The sequence below is a fragment of the Pinus tabuliformis genome, chromosome X (genome assembly GCF_031772625.1).
Source record: "Pinus tabuliformis cultivar Carrire ecotype Pingquan chromosome X, CPIR1, whole genome shotgun sequence".
Lineage (NCBI taxonomy): Eukaryota > Viridiplantae > Streptophyta > Pinopsida > Pinales > Pinaceae > Pinus > Pinus tabuliformis.
The window spans coordinates 164118262-164144331 of record NC_142308.1 but is presented as its reverse complement, the minus strand read 5'-3'; the positions used below and the strand labels follow the sequence as shown (position 1 = coordinate 164144331).

The following is a 26070-nucleotide window of genomic DNA, read 5'->3' as shown; positions in this document are numbered from 1 at the left end:
CCAATTGTCATTTTGACTAATGCATGCTACTCTTTCATGTCACATTAATTAATGCAATTTTGATTGTATTTTGATGAGAAGCCGATTGTTTTGTGTAAATTTATTAATAAAATTTGCAAGGAAGTTGCTTCAAGATGACTTGGCTCATTGGGGTGTTGCTATTTACATGCAATGTTGTTTCTCCAAATTTTGTACTATTGATACTTTAAAACAAGTTTTGTTGACATTGTTGTTGCAATGTTAGTACTCTATTTCATAATACTTTGTTTCATGATACTCTGGTTTTTTTATGATGTCATTGGGAGTCAACATGGGAGTTGCTACTCAGTCGTAGTCAACCTAGAATATTGTGCCAATAAGGACCATACAATATTCTAACAGTACAACCAACTTTGTTGTGACAATTATGATTTTTTGTTGGCTTCTCACTAAGTTAAGACATTGCTATAACACTTTCTTTATTCTCATCACATTAGTTGTAATATGTTGTACAAGACTCTCAATTTGGACAACCTAAGAATCAAAAGATCCTCATGGATGATTTTGGTTTTAAAATTAGAAACAATGTAAATATTTAAGCCTTTTCCATGGTCTACCTCTTCATCTGGTCCTGATGATGAACCACACTTGCTGGTTCGTAACGCGTCGACCAAAAATTTCTATTATATGATTTCTACGGAAAGACTTTGCTTAATTCATTATGGATCACAAAAGCCCGAATACGGAAATGTAAATCTATAAAAATAAAATCCCTTATTCTCGTGCAAGGGTGACACTATTATCTTTTAGGGAGAACTGTGCATCTATAATGTTCTCAAAGTTAATACAAAATTTTCATGGGTTCGTGGCTCAATTGTGGTTTGTTTTATTAGCTTATGAGTTGTAAATTACCAGCTTCCCTTTGAGGAAGGGCCCTCCTCTTTAACAGGGATTGCTATATCAACAAGGTAGTGTAGGAGTGTGTTTTGATTCCCTCATATTTATGCTTAACATTGTCTAGTTGTCACCGTTGCAAACTCTATTTAATGCATTGTAGTGATTGACTGCTAATTAGTTTGCATAATAATTGAACTTAATTATTTGTGTAACAACATAGATCCCGGATCAATCCATTTCTCAGCGTATGTTATTATTATTTAACTGCTGCTATATTTTATTGGTTATTTCTTAACATAATATTAGACTGAATGTTGCCAACATGTTACAATATGTTGCACAATCGATGATTTTATGATTGCATTGAGTCCACTGATTGTGTGAGATTGTATTTGAATGGTTTATGCAATTGTCTCCAGGAGTGCTATTTTCCTTTTCCACGCATGTGGTTTTTAATGATTGGTTGATGTTTATTATGCAAGAATGATTTCAACTTCAAAACTTTGTGCAAATTGATTTTGATGATTTCAGTGTTGAGAGTGAGGAGTTACATCAACTTATGGATTGATTGAATGCCATGATCTTAGAGGGTTTGTTACTACATAGTGGTAGTTATTGATTGCTACATGCATATATTTTTCATAATAACCTTGAAATAAAAAGACCTACCATGGTTGACAATTTATGTGTGTGCAATTAATTGGTTCTAATTAAAACTCAATTAGTTCACCCAACATTTTGGTACCATTGTCTTGGAGGTTATTAGAGGTGCATAAGTGTGACTAGCATTGTTTCTTTTTTTAGATGAATTGCTGAATGAAGTGCATTAGAAGTGTTCCTTACTTTGAGGTAACAAGGCGATAGGATGGGAGGTAAGAACATACACATCGCTTCGACAAACTGAAGAAGGCTTTGCCTCATAAGGAGTTAGGACACATATGATTGCATGAATAGAGAAGAAGAAAAACATGGTGCCCCTGAATGCAGGTAAAAGAGGACATGGAGGAAGGAAAAGCCAAGATCTAAGAAGGGTAACATTTATTTAGGACCTTATCTCGAAAGTTGAGGCAACATCATCTGTCCCAAGAACAACTTCCAAGAAAACAGGATCTCGTAAAATTGTTTCTTAGAGGGCGAAATCTCCAGGATCATAAATGTTGGGAGCACATATTTCAAGGGTATAATCTCATGAACCTTCAACTTCAAAAGAAAGCTCGAGGATTTCTGATTAATTTGTATCAATTGAGGAAGAGTATAAGGACTTATTGGAAGGATAAGGAGGTACAAACAAACATAATTTAGAATATCAAGAATCAAGTCCAAAGAAGCAACCTCCTGATCGTTCCATTCTAGGCTCATGAAGTGTTTGTAAACAACCTGAGCAACCATTAGAAGACCTCTCAAAGCCAAGGGAATAATGAATGTTTGAACTTGTTTGGTAGGATCCTCAAATTTTACGATCTTCAAATTCCCTAATAGAGATGTCCAGGAACATGCTCCAATGAAAAGAATTCCCTTATCATCTCTTCTAGTTTTATATGACACAACCAGTGAAGCTCCAAACACTTTCTTTTTGCATTTGATGTCCTATGTAGGAGTTATGATTCCACCACATATGCCCAAAATCTAAAATTATTCCCTACTAATTTGAAGGGAGTTGCACTACAGTGGTTTATGGGGCTTGGTGGTGCATATATTTCCTCATGGGATGATATGAAGAAAATATTCTTGGAAAAGTACCATGACTAATCTCTAACTAGGGATCAAAGGGAGGAATTATTTAGGATGTCTTAGTGAGAAGAGGAAAGCTTGGAAGATTATATAAAGCATCTTAAATAGAACTTACAGAGGTTTGAGCATAGTAATTTGGACAAGGACAATATGAAGACATGAATTTTGATCAAAGGAATGAAGGAATATTGCTTGGATATGTTAAACCTTATAGAGAAAGGAGATATATCCAAAGAACCATATGATGATATAGTTGCACTTTAGTCGAGAAGCTCAAGAGGATCATTAAGAAATAAAACTTTGGCATGAGACGCCTATGCCATAATACATAAATAAGCTAATGGTGGGGTGGCAAGAGAAAATATTGGCAATTTATGTTAAAACTTTTAAAAATCGATATCATTAGCTCTTTATCTTCTCAACTAGATATGTTATAGGTGAAATACAAGCAGATTGAGGCTGAGAAAGATCTATCCATTTTATTCCAGAAATGTAGAAAGACACATCCTCTCAGGGGATGCCCAATCAACAATATAGAAGTCTATAACATCTACGAGAAAGAGCACTCTACAGGACATTGACCATCATTGTCAGGACTAAAGGCAATCTTTAATGAATTAGGTGGAGAGGCCGGAACAACATAATTCATCAGCTCTAAGAAATCATGGTAAGCTCAACCATTAGGTATAGTTCAAGATCATATATCCTCTTTCAATACTTGGTCTAACATGTACAATCCTTAACATGTTTCTCAATAAATTCAATGTCTTGTAACCCCTTGGTAGTTTCCTAAACCTTCTCTAGTCCAATATCCATTTCCCTGGCCCAAGTGGCCTTCTCCTCCAAATCAACCACTTCTATGGCCTCAAGGATGGCATGGAATCTCTTTCCCAGGATAGTTACGTGTGTAGTTACCAACACAATAGCAATACCTATAACTTCTTTCCAGTACACTAAGGAGTAACACTCCTTTATGACACCAATTACCTGTACAACCTAACACAAAGAATAAGGTAGCACATCAAGTTGAAGTGCCAGTTTTCCCCACTTATTGCATCTCCCCTGTTAAGTGTAGTGAAGTATGATTATGGTTAGGGAGAATAGTAAACCCAAGAGTTTCCCTTGTTACCACAAAAAATGAAGAAGATAATTCACCTAGGGAAGAAACTCCAAACCAAGAATTGTTGGACAAACAACACGTTGAACCCTATGTAACAACTAATCACATTCTTAGTGCTAAGACCACTGTAACAATTGATGTCGCTGATAATATTGTAACAATTGATGTTGCTGATACTACTAAAGCTCTTGTGACAATTGATGCCACTGGTACTGTAGGGCCTATAACAACCAAAACTTCTATCTAATATTGAGACTCTTTTAAATCCACTGTATCTAGAAAGATTGAATTTAGCTAAGGATACCCCTCAATTCGAGTTTGATTTTCTAAAAGAGTTAAAGAATTTATATATCTAAATTATGTTACTCAAAGTAATTAGACATGTCCCAATTTATGCAGAAACAGTAAGGGAACTTTGTGTCAAGAAACCTAGTAGGAAACCTCAAGATCCACCCACTGTGAATGTGGTGAGAAAATTGACACAATTCGTGTTGGGAGAAATTCAACCTACCAAGTACAATGATATCGGGAATCAGATATTGACTATTGTTATCGGGGAAATAATTATTTTGAGTACATTGGTTGACCTACGTGTTGCAGTTAATGTAATGACCAGGGAGACCTTTAAGCTGCTCGAATTCACCAATTTAAGACCAACCCTTGCTATGTTGGAACTGGCTGATAGGTCTATAATGAAGCTTGAGGGAATTCTAGAAGATATAGTCATTTCAATTCTCTTGGGAATATCTAGTTGATTTCCTAGTGGCACAACCTAAGACATGCTTAAGAGAACACCCCTTGATTTTGGGCAGACCCTTTTTAGCCACTACAAATGCATTTATCAGTTGCAGATTAGGTTTCATGGCCATATCTGATGGAAGCACTACAAAGAACCTTGTCCTTTATCCTCCAGTGAGGCCAACTGTTGATTATGAAAGCCCTTAATGACCTAAATTTGAGTTATAAGAGGATGATGCAAGACCACTCCTTACTATTGACAAGGCCTTGTACTTTAAAAATGAAATAGATGATGACACCATCAACATTTTTATTAGTAACCCTTATGTTCTTACTCAACGAATATCCTAGTTATTGAGTTCTATAATGGACAAAGCCGGTGTGGACGATCTTATTGATGATCTTATTGCAATAAAGATACCAACTGCCCCAAGTCTTAAGAGTATTATGGTTGAAATTGATCCTCGAAAAATCATTAATATTAGTCCTAATTTATCTCTTGCACAAACAAATAAACATACAATTGCTGAGAAATCACAAAGAAGCCTTTGCATGGGACTATATAAACATGAAGGGTATTCACCCTGGTTTATGCACTCATCATATTTATTTAAAAGAGGGTTCACATCCTGCCCGCCAACCTCAACGAAGAATGAACCCAACTTTGAAAGATATTATTAAAGAAGAACTTCAAAAACTATTAAATGCAAACTTCATCTATCTAACTCCCGATAGTCAGTGGGTATCTCCACTTGTCATTGTGCCTAATGAAAATGGAAAGTGGAGAATATGTGTTGATTATAGGGTGCTTAATAAGGTCACTCAGAATGACCATTTCCCACTTCCTTTTATTGATAAGGTCCTTGATACCCTATATGCTAAAAAGTTTTCATTTCTTCATAGGTTTAGTTGTTATAACCAGATCCATATCCCCCCTAAAGACCAAGACAAGACTACCTTCACTTGCCCTTGGGGTGCGTTTTCCTATAGAGTCCTTCCTTTTGGGCTCTATAATGCACCAACTACCTTTCAACGAGTTGTGTTGGGAATATTCCCTGACCTCATTAATGATTGTTTGGAAATTTTCATGGATGATTTTACACCATATGGCGATGAATTTGATGAACCATTAAATAATCTTAAAAAAGTGCTTGAACGATGTATACAAACTCATCTTTCTCTTGGCATTGAAAAATGCCATTTGATGATGAATGAAGGGATTGTGTTGGGACACTATCTCTTTGATGCAGGTATAGCAATTGACCTAACAAGTATTGAGGTAATTTAAAATTTTCTACTTCTGAACCACAGAAAGAGGTATGTAGTGTTTTAGGGCATGAAGGCTACTACATGTGTTTTATAGAAAATTTTGCTAAAATTGCATGTCCATCATTTGCCCTACTTTTAAAATATAAGGAATTTATATAGATGGACAAGTGTAAAAATGCTTTTACAGATCTAAAGAGGTGTGTAACAACAACTCTTATTTTAAAAGGACCTAATTGGGCCTTGTTGTTCCATATCTCTATTAATGCCTCTGATACTTCTATTGGGGTTGTGGAGGGACAACAAGAAGAACACAAGCCTTATGCCATCTATTACATCAATAAGAACTTGAGCCTTGTATAATTGAACTATATGGTAACTAAGAAGGAATTTCTTGTTGTTGTACATGCTATCAACAAATTTTAGTATTATATTATAGGCTATCGAATTTTTGTACATACTAATAATTATGCTATTTGATTTTTAATGAACAAACCAGTTATGAATGGTAGGGTTACTAGGTGGTTAATTTTACTGCAAGAATTTGATATCACCATTGTAGACAAACCTAGAAAGGATAATGTTGTTGCTGAATTCCTTTCTAGACCACTTAATAATTATGATAATCTAGTTGTTGAGGATTCTTTTCTAGATGAATATCATTTTGTAGTTTCCACTTACTCACTATGGTATTGGAGGGAAACTTCAATGACACCTTTCTCCCAAGAAAAAATGAAAAATAATTCAACCAAGTTCCTAATATTATTCAGTGGATGGCAATGTCTTTACAAGCCTTGTGGTGGACACTTTGCTGATACGATAACAAGTCACAAGGTGCTTCAGATAAGCTATTTTTTGCCTACCGTGTTATAGGATGCAGGAAAGTATGTGCAACGGTGTGATAGTTGGTAAAGGATGGGCTAACCCATCCGATCAAATGAAATGTTGTTATAGCCTCAACTGGTGATAAAACCTTTTGAGAGATGGGCCTTGGACTTTGTTGAACCTATCAATCCCCCATATAAGAATAAGTCTTATATTTTGGTATGCACATATTACATCACCAAGTGGGTTGAAGCTAAGGCACTTACTAAAGCTACTGAATGGGTTGTTTCACGCTTTTTGTTTGAATATGTCTTTGTTAATTACAGAGTGCCAAAGGAGATAATTACAGATAGAGGGACACATTTCACTTCCCAACTGATTGAGAACCTTGTTAAGAAAAAAAATATTCATCACCAAATCACTTTGCCTTACCAACCCATAGGTTAATGGACAAGTGGAGAGTACTAATAAAGTGTTTGAGGCAATTCTTACAAAGACCGTGGTTAGTCACCACCAAGATTGGGCTTAAATACTTCGAGAGGTACTTTGGGCGTGTATAGCTACTTGCAAAACACTTGAGGGTTTTATCCATATGAGCTTGTGTATAGGAAGAATCATGCATTTCCCATTGAGTTCGAAATAAAGACACTCAAGAATACTTTAGAGGTGAATTTGGACTCGACTATAGTAAAAAGACATCATCTGGATCAATTGAATGAATTGGGAGAGATGCGCTTGGATGCTATACAACTTAATGACATCAACCAACAAAAATGCACTAAGTGGCATGATAGGTTTATAAAAAAGAAGGTGTTTTAGAAAGGTCATTGGGCTTTGTTATATGATTCCATATTTAAGAATTTTAAGGGGAAGCTTTGTACCAAGTGGTTAGGTCCTTACGAAGTGGATACAATCTTTGACAATCATAATACTAAGCCGATAACCATTGACAAGTTGCAAATATCTCTGCTTGCTAGTGGACATCTCCTTCGGTCATATCACAAGCCAACTTCTAAAGATTCATTTGTTCACATAGTCTTAGATTCAGATCTCAAAATCATTGGGGAAAGGGAGAAGCTTTCTCTATCACCAACCATTTATTTTATTTTCTCTTGTTTGCAAAAAATTAAGTTAAAATAATACTAAAATAAAATTCTAATACTGAAATCCCCTTTTGGGGTGCGATTAGACGAAATTTTAAGAATACTAGTTTGTTGGCGATCAACACATTATTTTATTTGCAGTAACAACTTCATGTTTCTCAAATGTTGTTTCAGTTGTAATCTATCTGTTGATATTGAAGGTTGAATGTTGTTGCTGACATTAAGACCACAAGTAATTTTTTATTCTAAAGGTCAAATGATCTTGCTGACACTGAGACCAAAAGTACCTGTTGATACTACAAGTCGAATTCCTTTGCTGATGCTGAGACTAGATGTACTTGTTCATATTAAACATCAAATATTGTTGCTAATACTGAAGACCAAACACTATCAATTGTTGAGCATTAAATAATAAATGTTGATTGTTAATCTTGATATTACAGCTGCCATTAACAACTAGTTACAATCATTCTTGCTAGTAATGTTCTTTTGCTATTATAATGGATGTTGCTAATGCTATAACACCAATGTTGCGAGTGCGATCACCTAAAGGGGACCCACCAAGGAAGTTTATGACGAGCTCTTCCAATATGCACTCCTAGTTGAGTCAGCGTTGTTCTATCATCCACTGCCTCAACACAATAAGTAAGTACTTCACTAGTAATCTCTCTCATTTACACACAATCATGTATTTAAACGTGACATGACAACCCTGCCATAGTGGCCAAGGACGGCCTTCATTTCAATTGGGGGGGTGGACTCACATCATACTTTTATACAATACACAATCATCACATTGACATGCATGATGATTAATTGAATTTTGCATGATCAACATCATTCCTGAACTATCCATCACACCACCTTGTTGTCGTTATTCTGAGTGATCTCTCCCAAAACCTATTCACATTATTTGCATTACTTTCCATTTATGGCATTGTGAAAATTAACTAACGCTCTGTTGCAACTAAAAAATTATAAATTCTATGAAAGTCGACATCCTCCTCCCAACAACTAATTGCATGCAACAATTGTTGCACCTGTAATAATGTTTTGCATCAATGACCAGAACTATGGGGGAGTGGTTGTGCATCACAAACCTAATTCCATTGATACACGAAGGGATTACCCAAGAGTCTACAACACTTTTGAAAATGCAGGTTGGTTGGCATACTTTAATAGCTTGTGTGGGTTTAATGAAGACATTTCTCTAGAGTTTGCACACAATTTGATAGATCAAGGTTCATTCGCGAGGGAAATGTGAATAATAGTTATAGAAGTAGGCATATCTAGGGTGAAAACTTTACCTTATACTCGGATGTGTTGTTTTGGTAGAAAGATTTCAATCCCAACAGGCAAGGTCATATTTTTAAATGGGGTTGAGAAAATAAGGAACAAAGGAAGGGGAGTGGACAGAACCTCACTCGTGCACCCTTGGGAGGATGTAGCAAATTTCATTTGGAAATTTATCACCTGTGAGGGTCGATTCAAAATACTTTTCAATTATCATTTTCAGTTGCTAGCACACCTGCATAGTGCACAACAAATTAAAATACCTTATTTCCTTCTGAAGTCATTGGAACACATGGCACTTGTTATTCGACAAGTCAAACATCCTGAAAAACATGTAACAAATCAAGGGTTAATTAAGCATCATTGATCCATTTGAATGACAAGGGAGCACCTGGGCAAGGTTATTGACAATTGTGAGAATACCAACCCAAGAGGAGGAATAAATTGAGTTTAAAGAGTAGAGTAAAGACATTGAAACATAAGAAGCAGGGACAAGCAAGAGAAGCAATTCCCTTGCGGACACACTTGTTCAAGTCCCTGATGCCAATAGCCATGAAGAAACTCATCCTACTGATACATAAATAATGGATTCTCATGCTAAGGAAGGCTTGCATACCAAATTACTCGTAGATGTAACCATTAGACAATAAAAAAGTTCAGAGTATGGAACTTGGCTTATAATGGAGAAATAACTTCCAAAGACAAAGTTAAGTAAAGGCCATTGAGGAAGTTTGTAGGAGGTAAATTTCCAAAGAAGAGGGTCAAGGTCACTGTTACAAAATCACCTTCTCTATCGCCTAAAACCCCCAGTGCTACAAAGGAGTTGAAGGAGTTAGAGGAGCAACCCAACAAGAACAAGGAGGAGGAGTCTAAACAAAAACAAGATGATATCCCCCTTCTAGTAAGTCTAAATTTGACCTTTTGTCATAGTAAGTTGATAATCTAAGGAAATAAAATGATGATTTAGAAAACCAACTTGCCATGCTAAAGGAAAAATCTGATACTAAGAAACATTTAGGACTTTAAACCTTAGCTGGGGTAGTAGAGATGATGGATATACCTCCTTCTCCCTCTGGAATTGTAAAAACTAGAAAATCATTATGTCAGGTTTTGGGGAACTCTTTGAAGAGGAATGATATACACAAGATGAAGTCCAAAAAACTGAAATTGTTTCAATAGGGGTATAGATAGAACTTCAAGTGAAGGAGACAGAGTTTTAGGTTGCAACACAAGAACTTGCTTAACTCATTACTATTGCACAAGAACCAGTGGTTGAAGCAGAGTAGACCAAGGAGTTTTAAGTTGCCATATAAGAACTTGATGAAGATGTTGTTGCCAGAAAAGAACCAACAATTGAAGCAGAGCAACTTGGAGGAATTAAAAATGTTGGTACAAAATAACCTGTTAACGATGCTACTTATACACAAAAACAAGTAGATGAGCTAGTTTGGCTGGAAGAAGAAGAAGAAGAGATGGAAAAAAAGGAGGATTTGTATAAATATGGTGAGGACACTATTGTAACAACAAGAGAGATATCACAGCCCAAAACTGATGATAATTAGAGTACAATATTTTTATTTGTTGAGTTAAGTAAATGGAGACAATTCACAGTCTCATTGTAAGAATGGGTAATTTCATCAAGTGAACATAGGAAAATTGTCCACGAACTTAAAGAGGCATGGTTTAAGGATTTGATGATTCAAAGAATGAAATGGGACAAGGTTAAAGAGGAGAGAAAGAAGGATAAGGTACAAGTTTAGGAACTGAAAGAAAAAGTCCAACGATTACATGAAGAAAAGGAGCAAATGTACAACCCTTCACAAAACATATTGAGTTGCAGAAGACTTTCTCCCTCCTATCCCTTGTTTTTACAAGAGAAACTTTTTCTTTTCAGATTGACAATTGTGAAAGAACAAAGATCATATGAAATGTTTAGCATTAAATTCATTCTTAAGACATTCAAGTAGAGCAGTTTTGCATAATAACATTTGTTGTGCGAGTTGTACCTACATGAATTTGCCTGTTACAGGAAAAAGAACTTTATTCTCTCACACTCTGTGGGAGACATCCAGCTGAGGGCATTCACTTATTTTATGCAAAATAAAGTAATTTGGAAGTTAGCACACAAAACTGTAACAACAAACCTAGAAAATAGATTATTGTGCATTCATGAAGAGCCATGTTTTGTTGCAGAAGTGATAAGAGCAATTAGAAATTTCCTACAATCTTTAGAAAGGGGGGTCAAAGTAATGGAAGTTAGAAATAAGGTCGAAGATCTATGTTCTAGGAATATTAAACTAATTAGATAGGTCACAATGGATGGAAGTAAGCTGAGTTGGAAGGTATGTGATAAGAAGTTGAAGAATGGATATCCCCATTTCTTCCAAAATTCCATACACGCTCTTTCTTGAATCCCCAAGTATGTTGAATGTATCAAGCAATGTGGGCCCAGTTGGCTTGGGCTAAAATTCAAATTTCCATTAATTGGATGCATGCATTAAAGTATCAACACTACTTTTAGTTGAAGTCAATAGATGCAAAAATGTGGTGGTTGGATTTGATCGTTTCTCAAGGTTATAGGACTTTACAGAAGACACAAAAACAACCTATAATTTTTTCCAGGCTACACTCATAACATCTACTTAGGGTTGATGGAAGGGTTTGCAAGAGGACATGTAGTTGCTTTAGTTGGGGGAGATGTTGGGACCTGGAATTAGCATCCTTTTTACATCATTTCCATACCTTTTCAACCATTTTCACTATAAACACCCCCCACCTTAACCTCGGTGAAAAGCATTCACTTGTTAATTCGATCTCCCTTGTAAATAGTTATAGAGATGGGATAATAAATATTTGTTTTTATCTTCAGAACTGGAAATAAGCATCACAATCACATTCGTCTTGTCAAGAGGAATTCAGTTATATAAAGCTTTACCTCAATCCAATCTCTGGATCAGAAGCTGTGACCCTTTTACTTTCTGACAAATGAGAAGGTGCCATGTCATAAACCTGGACATGTGGACTCATGTGGCCATGTTGTGTAGCCATCCTCCTAGTGACACATGGTAGTTCGTTAATGGTCGTGGACCCGTTCATGGGTTTGGGTTCCACGACCTTGCGTTATGCATTCGACAACCCTTCTTCACTCATTTAGGGATACCCTCTTAACATCTCTCGGGAAATACCCGTCTCAATTCCTTGACGAAAACTCTTCACGCACACCTTAGCAATCTCAGTGCACACCTCGAAAAAAAATAAAAAATAAAAAAATCTCGGAGCACCCTTAGCGAAAACTCCCTAGCACATTCTTGGTGAAAACTTTCGGTGTGCCTCTAACAAAAACTTTCGGTGCACCTTGGCGAAAACTCCTGGTCGTACCCAGCGGAAATTCCTCGATCATGCCTGAGATGAAACTCGCAGGACTATCTAAGTTGAAACCCTTGGTCGATCCCTCGATAAAACTCTCAGTCACATCTCAGTTGAAACTCCTTTGGATTTCTTGGAACAAGGCCTTCTAGGATCCATCATTCCTAGCCATATCGTGACAAAGTATAACTAATCCATCTGGTTTGACGCTCCCACGTCAGGGCTCTCGTCTAGATATTCAGATAAGGTTTAACTAGTCGAGGTTATAACATCAAGTCTTATTCTTGTATTCACAATAATGCCACTGAAAACAAAAACTCGAGCCATGAGCAATACGTTTGTTGCTAAATCCAGTGGTTTCATCATGGATTACTCTCTTTTTTCACTATGCGTCATTCACAAGGGAGCCCTAACATGGCCCCAATTGCGGAGGTTCTATAGATACCTAGACTTGTGATAAAGTCTCTCTGCGACCAATGGAGTTTGCTAATGCACCCATTGGTGCTATCACTCCTTAGCTTATGTCAAAATTCCTTTCTTCAGCTTCATAATGATTATAGAAAAAACCACTAAACAGGGACCTGTCCATTCAAGGTAGTGACTTTCATTTCTAGTCCCTTAAGGATCTGTAGTTCCTAATATATCCAGTATTTTACCTGAATCTCATAGATCTCATCATAGAGGTCTACAAGTCTCACTCAAGGACCCACTAAACATTGTAAGCATCTAATAGCCACTAAGAAGAACATGGTGCCAAAAAGGCCACAAGGAGATCAACACTCCTCAAAGGAACATGGATTCCCTCCCTTAAGTCTGATTGAAAGCATGAGTCTTATGGATAAGCATATAATAGATAAATTTGTGGTCTTACAAGCACTCCCTTTTTAGGGATAGGGAATTCTAGGCATAGTTATACCGATGGTTATCAACTACCTTCTGATACAGGTTGGTGACTCTTGGGAGGTCTGCAATACTCACACCACACACCACAGTGCAACACAAGTCCCACATAAAAAATACAAATAATGGTGTGCCCCTACCTGGGCATTGCCTATATGATGGACTAAGAAATAAAGCTTGTGAAGGGTTCCCAAACAACTTGGATGTTAGCAGGGGCCGGGGGATTATTACCCCAGACAGGGTGCCAACAACATCCAACACATGACTACAACCATTCTTAAGAAATCATGCTCTACACAACACAACATATAGATAAAATAGACCACTCCTGAACAACATTAGGATGTGCCTCACCAAGGGCTCGAAAAGGTCCCCCACATGAAATCACAAACCAATGAAAGTAAGGAAGGAGGAAAATCCTCAACATCATCATATTGTAACACCAACTATGCCATTGAAAGTTACCATCAATGTAACCATCATGCTATAACAAGAAGTTCTCTTCTAATTATTATTGTAATTAAATCAAGCTTCTTATGGGTTATTCCAATGCCTTTTTATACATTACACAATATGTTAGTTAATTGTGTAATACTAGTAATACAATTACGTATTCGCACATCAACATCATTTCAAACCATAAATATATTTACACATTCATTATCAAAAAACATACTTAAGAAACACTTTGATTTAATTCTTTGGGCAACAGAGTCTAGGACTAGGACTCTCCACCCAACCGTAGATAGTTGTCGCTAGTTCTCTCTTGCAATTATCACCCCTGAGGCAGATTCTAAAGAATGAGGGGTATGTTGCTCAAGGCTGAAAACACCAATTTTTGGTTGAAAGAGGAACTCTATAGGCTCTCCCACCTCCACCCACCAACTAAATAGGAATCAACAAATTCCACAGGGAATCGAGAGGCCTGCTTCCTCCACCCTTCAGTTGTTCAATAACTAGCAAACTCCAGGGAACGAGAGGCTTCACCTCCACCCTGGAACATAGACTCTAGGAAATATAGAGGCTTCACCTCCACCTTGAAACATAAACTCCAAGGAATCCAGGGGCTCCACCTCCACCCCGAAACATAAACTTCGGGGAATCTAGAGGTTTCACCTCCACCCTGAAATGTATAACACAGTGGGTCCACCAACCATAGGGAATGCGCTACCAAATCATACAAACAAGCAAAAGAGACTCCAAAACTTCCTTCCCAAGAATTCAAGAGCTAAATCTCTACCTCGGGTTGTCAAGGGACTCTAAAGAAGACCATCTCCACCCTCCATCCCCCTAGGGCATATTAAGATTTACCCTCACTTGGGGAAAGTTCCTCCCAACTCTTGTTGCTCAACTAAAACATGAATAACTTCCCGAGAGTTGTTGAATGCCCAACACCTCTCCATGCTACTATAAGATATCTTCAAATTCCACCAGACCATATATATCTAATTTATTTCCTCTGCTACCCCAAGGAATGTGCTACTCCCTACCAAGCTTTCTCACGGTGGTGTTGTTCTCTGTGATTATCTGCCACTACATTCTTCTTCCTCCTAAATGTGTAATCATTTTCCTTCTCCTCCCCATTGCCTCTTCTATCGTTCCATGCATTTTTCCTTCTCGTCCATGGTGGTTCTTCTGTGTTGTTCCCCAAGCAGTCCAGGTCTTCTTGGCATGTGGGGTTGTGCAACGTCTCCCCCACTCCCTTGTCTGTTGATTGTCGTCCATCCGCCCATTCCTGTTTGCTTGCCCTGGGCATAACTTCCTCAACGACAAGCATGGTCTACGTACCTTTCTTGTAGTTCCATAAATTTTGACATATCAGTCCATTAAATGAATAATAATCAACCTTTAATGGTTGTCGCAGGACAATCCAGTTTTCCTACAGCAAGTAAAATAAACTTCTCAAGCAAGTGACCTCCCCCGTCGTTGGGATATGTGTCCCATAACTTAACCCATAATTCTTTTGTGAAAATATTTACATTACAAAATGAAATTAAGCAATTGGGGTTGTCACAGACCCCTCCCCCTCAGGGGAACAACGTCCTTGGTGTTCTTTACCAATATGCAACATAAAAGACATGCTTAAAACAAACATATACTGCTTATGGATCTTTATATACATAGCTTTGTACAACAATTACAATTCATATACATTTGCTTTAACTAGGGAACAAAAAGGGATTGCTTCCATCATTGAGTCAACCATTTCCCAAGTGGCTTCCTCAGGTCCAAAGTGCCTCCACTGCAATTTAAATTACTATATTGCTTGATTCCAGAGCATGGTGCTCCTCCAATATAGGATGCACAGTGGTTCTAGATGGAACTCTCCCTCTGCTTCCACCTGTAGCATAGACCAATCAATCACATGATTAGAATCCCATACATATCTTTTAAGCAAAGAAACATGGAAAACATCCTGGACTTTTACTGATGGAGGTAAGGCCAGTCTATAGACCACTGACCTAATCCTTTAAAGGATTTCAAATGGCCCACAATACCGCTGTGCCAACTTGGCACCTGACCTACACCTTAAGGAACTTTTCTTGGGCTTAATCTGCAAATAGACATGTTTGCCTACTGGGAACTCTTTATGCCCCCTATGTTGGTCTGCATAGCTCTTCTGCCTGTCCAGTGCCATCTTCAAATTCTGTTTGATGATATGAACTTGTTGCTCCATTTCTTTAAGCATACCAGGCCCAATAAGGACCCTATTTGTTGGATCACCCTAGCTGATAGGAGCATTACAAGTCCTCCCATACAATTACTCAAATGGACTCATGTTCAATTACTCTTGGTAGCCATTATTATATGCAAATTCTACAAGTGGAAGATACTCTTCCCGCTTCTTTTGTTGGTGCATTACATACATCCTCCACATGTATTTGAGGATTATGTTCACCCTTTTTGTTTGTCCATTTGTCTGTGGATGATAAGCAATACTAAAGGCCGATTCAATCCCCAATCCTGTAAATAGCTCCTTCAAGAACTTGGAAGTGAACTTAACATCCTTATCTGATATGATATCTTGGGAACTCCATGCAATCTCACAATCTCCCTTATGAAAATTTGATCCACCTCACTAGCTGAGTTGGTGGATTTGATTGCCACAAAACAAGCCACCTTTCTAAACCTCTCAATCACCACCATCTTGCATTGTGTTGTCTGGAGGTCCTCAGTATGCCTATAATGAAATCCATGGAGATCACCTCCCACTTCCATTCTGAAATGGGAATGGGCTGCAATAATATTGTTGTGCGCTTGCACTCAACTTTCACTTGCTCACATTTTATGCATTTAGTAACAAAATTAACCACTTCCTTCTTCAAATTTGGTTAAAAATAAAACTTTTCAATGGTTGTGAGAGTCTTTTGGTAATATGGATTGTCATGGAATTCTCTAATGACGAGCCTTTTCATTTCCTCACTATTTGGCACATAGATTCTATTCTTGAATCTGATTAGACCATCACCTGTGAGATGATACTTTTAATCTTGACCATCTTGTTGCAGTGTTTCCTTCATCTGATGGTATGTTTCATCCCGTTGTGCTACATTATTAACCCTTTCCACCAGGTCTACTGCTTAAAGGATTATGGTTGCCAGAAGATTTAGTTGAATCCTTCTATTAAGTGCATTGACCACCTTGTTCTCTTTGCCCTTTATATATCTGATTTCAAAATCAAACTCGCTGAACATGGATAGCCACCTTGCTTGCCTTTCATTTAACTTAGGTTGTTCAAATAAATACTTCAACCCTCTATGATCAGTCATTAGAGTGATTTTTCTACCCTAAAGGTAGTGCCTCTTCATCTTCAGTGCATGTATAACGACGACTAATTCTAGATCATGGGTTATGTAATTTTGTTCATGTTCATTTAGCTTTCGGGACTCATAGCACACCACTTGACCCTCCTACACTAACACTCCACCGAGCCCTTCCTTGCAATAATCTTTGTATGCTACAAAATCCTTATCATGACCTGTAATCCTCAAGACTGGTGCATTCGTGAGGAACTATTTCAATTGCTTGAAACTCACTGCGCACTCAACTGTCCATTCCAATTTCTTTCCTTTCCTTTGTAAGGATGTGATAGGATAACCTATCTTGGAGAAGTTTCAGATGAACCTCTTATAGTAACCTGCCAATCCCATGAATTATCTAAACTCATTGACATTATTTGGTGTTAGCCATTCCATGATCGCTTTAATCTTCTTTGGGTCAACTGCTACTCCCTCCCTTGAGACAATATGCCACAAGTAATGAATTTGTGTTTGGAAGAAATTGCATTTACTAAGGTTTGCATAAATCTTATTCTCTTTTAGCATTGTAATATTGTTGCCAAGTTCTTTTCGTTCTCTTCTTCAGTTCTTTAATACACTAATATATCATCAACAAAAACTAGGACACATTTGTCTAAATAAGGACACAACACACTATTCATGAACCACATGAATGTGGCAGGGGCATTAGTAAGCCAAAAGGGTACCACTACAACCTCATAGTGTGTTATATACCTATGGGGGGTAATATGGGGTACAAAGGGAGGTACCCAAGGTAATAATGTAATAATGGGATGGGCCATAGTAATAAATAAGGTGGTTAACCCATATCATGTAAGGGACCACAAGTAGTTAGTAATAATGTAATGGGCCCATGCTATTAGTTCTATGGTATGAGGGAACCATGGTAATGACCCATGGTTCCGATACCACTTGTTATAGATCTGATCCAAAAATATATAAGAATAGAAACAACCCAATGAATAACAAGATCTGAATATAGAAATAGAAATGATTCACTTTATTGATATCAAACCCTTAAGGTAGGGCAACACCATATATTCACTCCTTAAGGAAGGAGAGCACTCCACAAGCCATATGCTTGTTCATACAATAATTCCTTGACGCAATTCCTTGACGTTGAGTCTCTAGCCTCTATATAGGCCTCATACATACAATACCATGGGTCATTACCATGGTTACCTCATACCATCGAACTAATACCATGGGCCCATTACATTATTACTAACTACTTGTGGTCCCTTACATGATATGGGCTAACCACCTTATTTATTACTATGGCCCATCCCATTATTACATTCTTACCTTGGGTACCTCCCTTTGTACCCCATATTACCCCCCGTAGGTATATAACATAGTGCTTGTATCTTGTCCTGAAAGCAATCTCGTGGATATCCTCTTCTTGTTGCGCACTTGATGATACCGGACCTGAAGATCTCAGAGAATATTGTTGCTCCCCTCAGCTGATTGAATAAGTCATCAATTTGTGCCAACAAATATCAATTCTTAATGGTCACTTTATTCAATTGCTGGTAGTCAACACAAAATCATAGTATCTCATCCTTTTTCTTTACAAATAATAATGGAGCTCCCCATAGTGACACACTTCGCCATATGTACCCTTTATCAAGCATTTCTTTCAGCTGCAATTTTAGCTCTAACAACTTAGGAATAGTCATCCTATATGGTGCTTTGGACATTGGTGCTACTTCAGGAACCAATTCAATAGAGAAATCAACTTCCCTATGAGGAGGTAAACCATGTATAACCATTGGTAATACATCCACATATTGTTGCATCATTGGATACTTCTTCAATAATTCACTTTCTCCTTGCCCAGTGTTGTCACTAGCATCTTTATCACTAGATATTTGCACAAAAAATAATGTATATCCCTTCTGGAAATTATGTTTAGCCTGCATTATTGGGATCAATTTGACTAAAATTGGTTTTCACTTGCCTTGTAATCTTTTCCTTATCCCAGCATTGTCCCAACATTCAATTGATTTTTCAAAGTAGTCCACTTTGGTCCTGTGCAGGTACAACCAATCCATGCCCAATATTATTCTATATCACCCAATGGCAATAAATTTAAGTGTGTTTTTGTGGGCATGCCAATGAGTTCAAATGCACACAAATTTACCCAATGACTAACTTTTCTCTTTGTCCCAATTTCCAATTGAACTAACCATGGCTATGTGTGCAATTCCTTAGTCAATTTGTACTTTTCCACAAGCTATGGGCTAACATAGTTGTAGTTAGAACCAGGGTCAATTAAAATATAAATTCATTAATCACACATGTCAACTTCAATCTCAATGATGGATTCTTGGTGATCTGCCTAGTGATTGTCCATGACGGCGTAAATTATGGGCATGCTCTGAGCTACGTCCCCCACTGTGCAAGATTCCTAGGCACTATAAATATCAGGCCTCGTGTTTCTTTGTTGTGGGAAGTCCCTTTTATGGTGGTTTTCACCACACATCCAACACTTTAATTGCTCCTTTATTTCATCTCTCTGATGCTCTGTTGTTGGCTGTTACGTATTCCCTTTAGCATACTAGTTTTCTGTTGGAATCAATTCATGGCAACTGGTTGTTTACTTCCATTTTTATCTGTGACAATCTTGGGCCATTGGTTTTTATTTCCAACATTGTTCTTTTCCTTCTAGTTGCTTTTAATTTATGGCCTCCACTTTGTCTTCTCATAATAATGTTTTTCTTAGTGGCATTGTTCAATGTGTGAGGTTCCAGAAATTCAATTTTGTCTCTAAATGTCATAGGCAGTGCACTGATGAACCTCTAAATTTTGGCCTTCTCCTCCTTGAGATATGGCATCTCAACAACTCAAGAAACTTGGTGATGTACTCCTCATCTAATATCTGCCCCATTTTGAGCTCATAAAATTCCTTTGCCTTACTATCATAATATCACTTGGACAAATATTGATCCTTGAAAAGCTTCTCAAATTCATTCCAAGTCAATTATTCTTCAATAATGCCTTTGACGTTTTTCAGATCTTCCCACCGTATATCTGCGTTTCCTTTCAAAATATAGGTGGAAATCTTGGCTTTCATGTTTTCAGAGTAATTATGAATTCTAAAAAATTGCTTCATGCCCAACAACCATGTTTCTGCATCTTCATATTTCTTTATATCTCCATCAAATATGGGTGGCTTGGTTTTCTTAAATTCCTTTGGCATATAATTCTTTTCTTTTCTTCTCTGATGATGATGATGAGAGTGATGATGGGGCATCCTTATAGTAGAGTTGGAGCATCCACCAGATTGATGCACATAAGGGTTGGTCATTCCTTCTAGGGTACTTAGCAGTACATTCCCCTTCACAATGTCTTCACTCTCATGTCTATGCATCTTCCTAAACCTGCTACCATCTACTCCATTTGTTTTATCTTGTGATACTCAAAGGATTCCCTTGCCTCTGTGACTAGTTCCCAACTCATGATGCTTTCGCCTCTGCAAATATGGGAGGCTTTGCAAGCTAACTGCATTGATTTCAACATACTTTTCCTGGGTTCTTACCAATTTTTCATTGTCTGCTTTGAAGCTCTAACTTCTGCCCTTAGACTCAAAATATTCAACCAATCAAGAGAGTTTGCCTTGCCCCTTAGCCAACTAATATTTCTTCTTCATTTGATTGAGCCTCTTCATCTCCTTGTTGTGACTGATCGAAGCTATACTACATCATTATGGTCCTCATTTTTGTGTCTTTCACTGCCTTTGGTGCTCGTGATGTGATGTCATTCGCACATAATTTTTAGATACATCATGAGATGAATAGATAACCTAATTATGACCGTAGACTTACATTTATGGAGCTTCCATGGTGAACTTTGTTGTAACAAAAGAAGCCATGTCAGGATGTCCATGATAATCATCATCAAGCCACAAGCATCACAATCCCTAGATTACATTATTATTCATTAGTCATGCATATAATCAAACAATTTAGACCCAATTTGAACACCTAAACATTTGTTTAGTTAATTTATAAAAATCATCATAGGTCCTTCTTGCAAAAGTTTTATTGTCACTTTCCCCATGATAGAGTCCATCTAGTCCAAGTGTTGAACTTGGATGCTCTGATACCACCTGTAAACAACCCCCACCTTAACCGCGGTGAAAAGCGTTCACTTTCTAATCTAATCTCCCTTGTAAATAGTTAGAGATATGGGATACTAATAATAAAATATTGTCTTCAGACCTGGAAATAAGCATCATCATTGTGTTAGGGGCCTGACAGGGCCTGATTTCATGACTTTTTGAGCTACCGTTGGTACTTTATTCTCCAGAACAACCTTATGTATATATTTATTTTTAGACATGTAACTATGTACATACTACTAGTATTCCCTATGGGGTTTTTTATACAAGAAAATCTCAATGTGGTACACCACAACTTACAACATATGCTTCTTTAAGCATATACAATATGTAATTTTCAAATATTAATGGAAATTACGATTTTTCCTTGAGAAAAAAAGCATCACCATTTTGCTCGTCTTGTCAAGCTGAATTTGGTGATATGAAGCTTTACATCAATTTGATCTCTAGATCAGAAGTTGTGATCCTTTGACTTTCCGACAAATAAGAATGTGCCATGTCATCAACCCCGCCATGTGTACTCACGTGGCCATGCCATGTAGCCATCCTCCCAGCGTCACAAGGAAGTTCGTTAATTGTTTCCAACCCATTCATGGGTTTGGATTTCACGATCTTGTGTTATGCATTCAACAACCACACTTCACACATCGAGGGATACACGCTTCACCTCTAGGGAAATACCTAGTTTCGTTCCACGATGAAAACTCTCGGTGTGCACCCTCGCGAAAACTCCTATTGTGTGCTCCGATGAAAACTCCTGACACGCACCCCGGAGAAAATTGTTTGTGCGCCCCCAGTGAAAACTCTTAGTGCGCACCCTGACAAAAACCCCTCGGTGCGTCCCCAATGAAATCTCTCGGTGCTTCCCCCCTCTACGACAAAAACTCCTCGTGCACCCAAATGAAAACTCCCAGTCATACCCAACGGAAATTCCTCGATCATGCGTCGGTTGAAACTCTCAGGACTATCTCAGATGACACCATTAGTCATTCCCTGGTTGAAACTCTTGGGCGTATCTCGGCTGAAACTCCTTTGGACTTCCGAGAACAAGGCCTTTCAGGATTTGTCATTCCTCCACCAACCCTATTGCGATAAGGTGTAACCAATCCATCCAATCCACCGCTTCCACATAGGGATCTCATCCGACTAGTAAGATAGGGTTTAACTAGAAAAGGCTATAAGATCAAGTATTATGCTCAGATTCACAACAACAACTCAGCCATGAACAATACGTTCGTCCCTGAATATGGTGGTTCCATCAGATATTGCTCCCTTTTTTCACTATGTTCCATTCACAAGGGATCCCTAACATGACCCAGCTGAGGTGGTTCTACAGACGTCTAGACTTGTGACAAAGTCTCTCTGTGACCAGTGGAGTTTGCTAATGCACCTAGTGGTGCTATCCCTCTTGAGCTTATGTCAAAATCCCTTTCTTCAGGTTCATAGTGACTGCAACAAAGCCCACTGAACAAGGACCTGTCCATTTAGGCCAATGACTTGCCTATACAATCCCTCAAGGATCTACAGTTCCTAATATCTCCAGTATTTTACCTGGATCTGACAAATGTCAGCATAAAGGTCTACAAGTCTCATTCAAGGACCCACTAAATGTTGAAAGCACCTAATAGCCACCAAGGAGCACATGGTGCTAAAAAGGCCACAAGGAAATCAACACTCCTCAAAGGAACATGGATTCCCTCCCTTAAGTATGATTACAAGCATGAGTCTTATGGATAAGCATATAATATATAAGTTTGTAGTCTTACAAGCACTCCCTTTTTAGGGACGGGGAAGTATAGGCATAGTTGCACCTATGGTTGTCAACTATCTTCTGATACAGGCTTGGTGACTCCTGAGAGGTCTCCAATACTCACACCGCACACCATAGTGCAACAAAGGTCCCATGCCAAACATACAAATAATGGTGTGCCCCTACCTAGGTGTCAAACACACACATGGCAGCAACAGAAGATGAATGATAAACAGGAGAGTACATTTATTATTAACAAATAATATATATTTATAGTACATGGTGTGACCCTTGGATTCATATTCCAAGTGGTCTCTTGGACTCCTTTTGGTTGTTCAGCTTCCACACCAACCCTTAGAGGATTAGGTGTCTGACATTCCCCCCCTTAATCTGAAGGGTTATGTATGAGTCCAAGAAGAGAGTTGTAATACAAAATGTGCAAAAATGCGTGGCAGCACTAGGTTGAATGTGCTCTCTGAAATGTTGGTATAAAGGGTGGTGGTTAAAGGATGACCACCAACACTGGAACGCTTAGTGCAGTTCCCAGAACTCTTCCAAGTCTGGCATGAAGCTCGGGGCTTCTGCTAGAGAAAGTTCTCCTGATGTTTTGAAGAGGGAAACCTTCAACCAATAAAAGGAAGTCTCACCCCGCATAAAAGGGAGAACCTCAACCTGAAAAGGGAGGTCTCAACCTGTGATGGTTTAAGGATGACCAACAACTCTAGAATGCTTAATGCAATTCCTGGAACTCTTTCGAAACTGGCAAGAAGCTGAAGTCTTCTACTAGAGGAAGTGTCTCCAATTCTTTGAAGAGGTATCATCGACTGAAGGCATGCTCAGGGGCATATTTTTCTCTGGCTATAACTCTAAATCTGGTATGGAAGGTTGTAGCTTAGGCTTGCTTGATGTGGCTTTGAAGCTTGTAGATGACCATCATTTCCTCCCCTGTCAGATATAAGGTGAGATGATGGAGAAAAATCAACTGCAAGACTATTCAATACTCTAGAACAAGTTCTGACATGTGACTTGAATATCTTCTTGGTTGTTGATGCCCATTGCCAAGCAGCGATCCATCCAAGATGAATCTTTGTTCTTGCAGGAGGTTTGTTTTTGAAGCATCTGTTTGAAGAATGGTTGGTTTTATGATAGTGCTTACATGGATGAAGATCAAAACAATGATCTTTCAGATGGCCAACTCGATCACAGTGTTGGCATTTCATAATCTGTTGCTGTGGAAGAGGGGCAAAATCTGGAATAGCTAAAGGTGAACTATCATGAAGGAACCCAACACTTTGAAATTTGATGGGCTTGGAATAGTCTGGAATATGAAAGGAAACCTCCTTATCATATCCAAGACCTGTTCTGTGCTTGTTGTGGACAAGCTTTTCCCAAGGTCTGATGATGGGCTTGGAAAGTGCAAACTGCACTTCTGCATCTGCATGTACAACTGTTGCTTTACTGGGCATTGGATCTAAATGAACTTCAACAATATTGAGTTGCTGCTGATGGGTGGTTGTCTCAATTTTCTAAACAAAAACAGGTTCAAAATGATGTCTATTTTGATGTAGCTCTTCTTGCTGTAGCTGTGATTCAAGATGCAAAAAATCAATTTTGTCTTGTACATTTTGCAAGCAAGTTTGAATGTTAAAAAGAGTTTCCTTACTGACTTTTACCATCCCATCAACAGTGGAAAAGATTAGACTATTCAATAATTGTAATACATCATCAATTTGCTCCATTTAATGACAATGTTGTACGTATATCTCACATAATGCCAAATAACCGCAACTTTAAAGAATATAAACAACCCTTAATGTTTATGAACATTGAACTTTGTCATTCCAGTTAATCCTCCAACATATTCACTTTCAAAGCAGAAATGATGGCTATCAAAACTTCAACAACTATAGCACCATGTCATGGACAGGACTTGAATGCTCATATATATAAATGCTTTGACTAGGGTATGAACCAATATTCTATGATCTTGCCACTTTCTCCAGTATTCCAATAAGAATGACGAACACAACAATGACCCACTTGTAGGAGCTACGCACCAATGAAAGGATTATTCCGGGAACCGCATCAAGGGACTAGAGTGTGAACCGAAGTGGTAGGGACCGGAGTGTGAACTGAGAGTTGAGGGTGCAGGAGTCAAAGGAGGTAATACCATGGAGGAGTGAGCAATGATATAATGATATATTGTAACAGGAGTGAGAGGTGGAATATTGTAAGGGAATTGAGAAGTGGTATATGGAACCGAGCGCAACACTGAGCCACGAACAGTCACATTGGAGCCATGATTTAGAAGCTCAACATATAACTTAACTCAATGGACTGACACTGTGACAAAATGGAAGAATAGCAATTGTCTTGAAATTATCAATTCTAATGATCTGTGCTGTGCAATCATCCAATCTAGTCAAAAAGACTGAAACCCATATCCTCTTCGGACTCTTCCTCTGGCTCAGGTTTCTTTTCCTCTTCCTTTGGAGCAGCTGCAGCAGGTGTAACTTCTGTAGCACCAACAATTGGGGCAGCAGCAACTGCAAACTTGCTTGGATCCTTCAAATACTCCTTAACTTTCTCGGCTAGTGGAAAAGAATAGTCAAGTACAATAGCGATTGCTAATACATTCTTGTAACTATTGATGATAGCATGTTGAACCATTGTAATTGTGGGATAACTGATCGCCAGAGAAAGAGTTGTCACAGTAGAAATACCAACAATAAATTTCTCTATTAAATCATCCTCTGTGAGATCAAGAACTTCAGGATCGAATACCGATCCATTGTCGTATACAGACTGCACAATCATTCCACAGGAAAATGGCCGAATGCCAAGCTTTGCTAGCAAAGCTGCCTTGGAATAACCAACCTTGTCTCCTTTCTTAATAAGCTCCAGGGTGTTATAATTTCAACAGTACCTTTGTTAAGAGTTTACTGCACCACCAGTGTAGCTCGAATTCGTTGATACAAATGCCCAGAAAAATAATGGAAAATGGGAAGGGCACAACCTCTTCCCTCGATCTAGCTAATAACTCCTCTCAAGAATTTTGGATGTAAGCAGACACCACACACTTATTTAGGGCTCAAAAAATTCAAATGCAAATGCACCACCATTTCCTCTGGCTCGATTGAAGCGAATCATAAAGTTGGGCAGAGACGTTCGTCAAGTAA

The 26070-nt window shown here is 38.1% G+C and overlaps 2 pseudogenes; both read right to left on the bottom strand.

Annotated features, from left to right (window-relative positions):
- The window catches only part of LOC149138968 (protein disulfide-isomerase like 2-2-like), a 54193-nt pseudogene extending 39198 nt beyond the window's left edge, over positions 1-14995 (bottom strand).
- A 10298-nt stretch (positions 14996-25293) lies between these two features.
- LOC149138967 (large ribosomal subunit protein uL10 pseudogene) lies at positions 25294-25830 on the bottom strand (annotated as a pseudogene).
- Between the last annotated feature and the right edge of the window lie 240 nt (positions 25831-26070).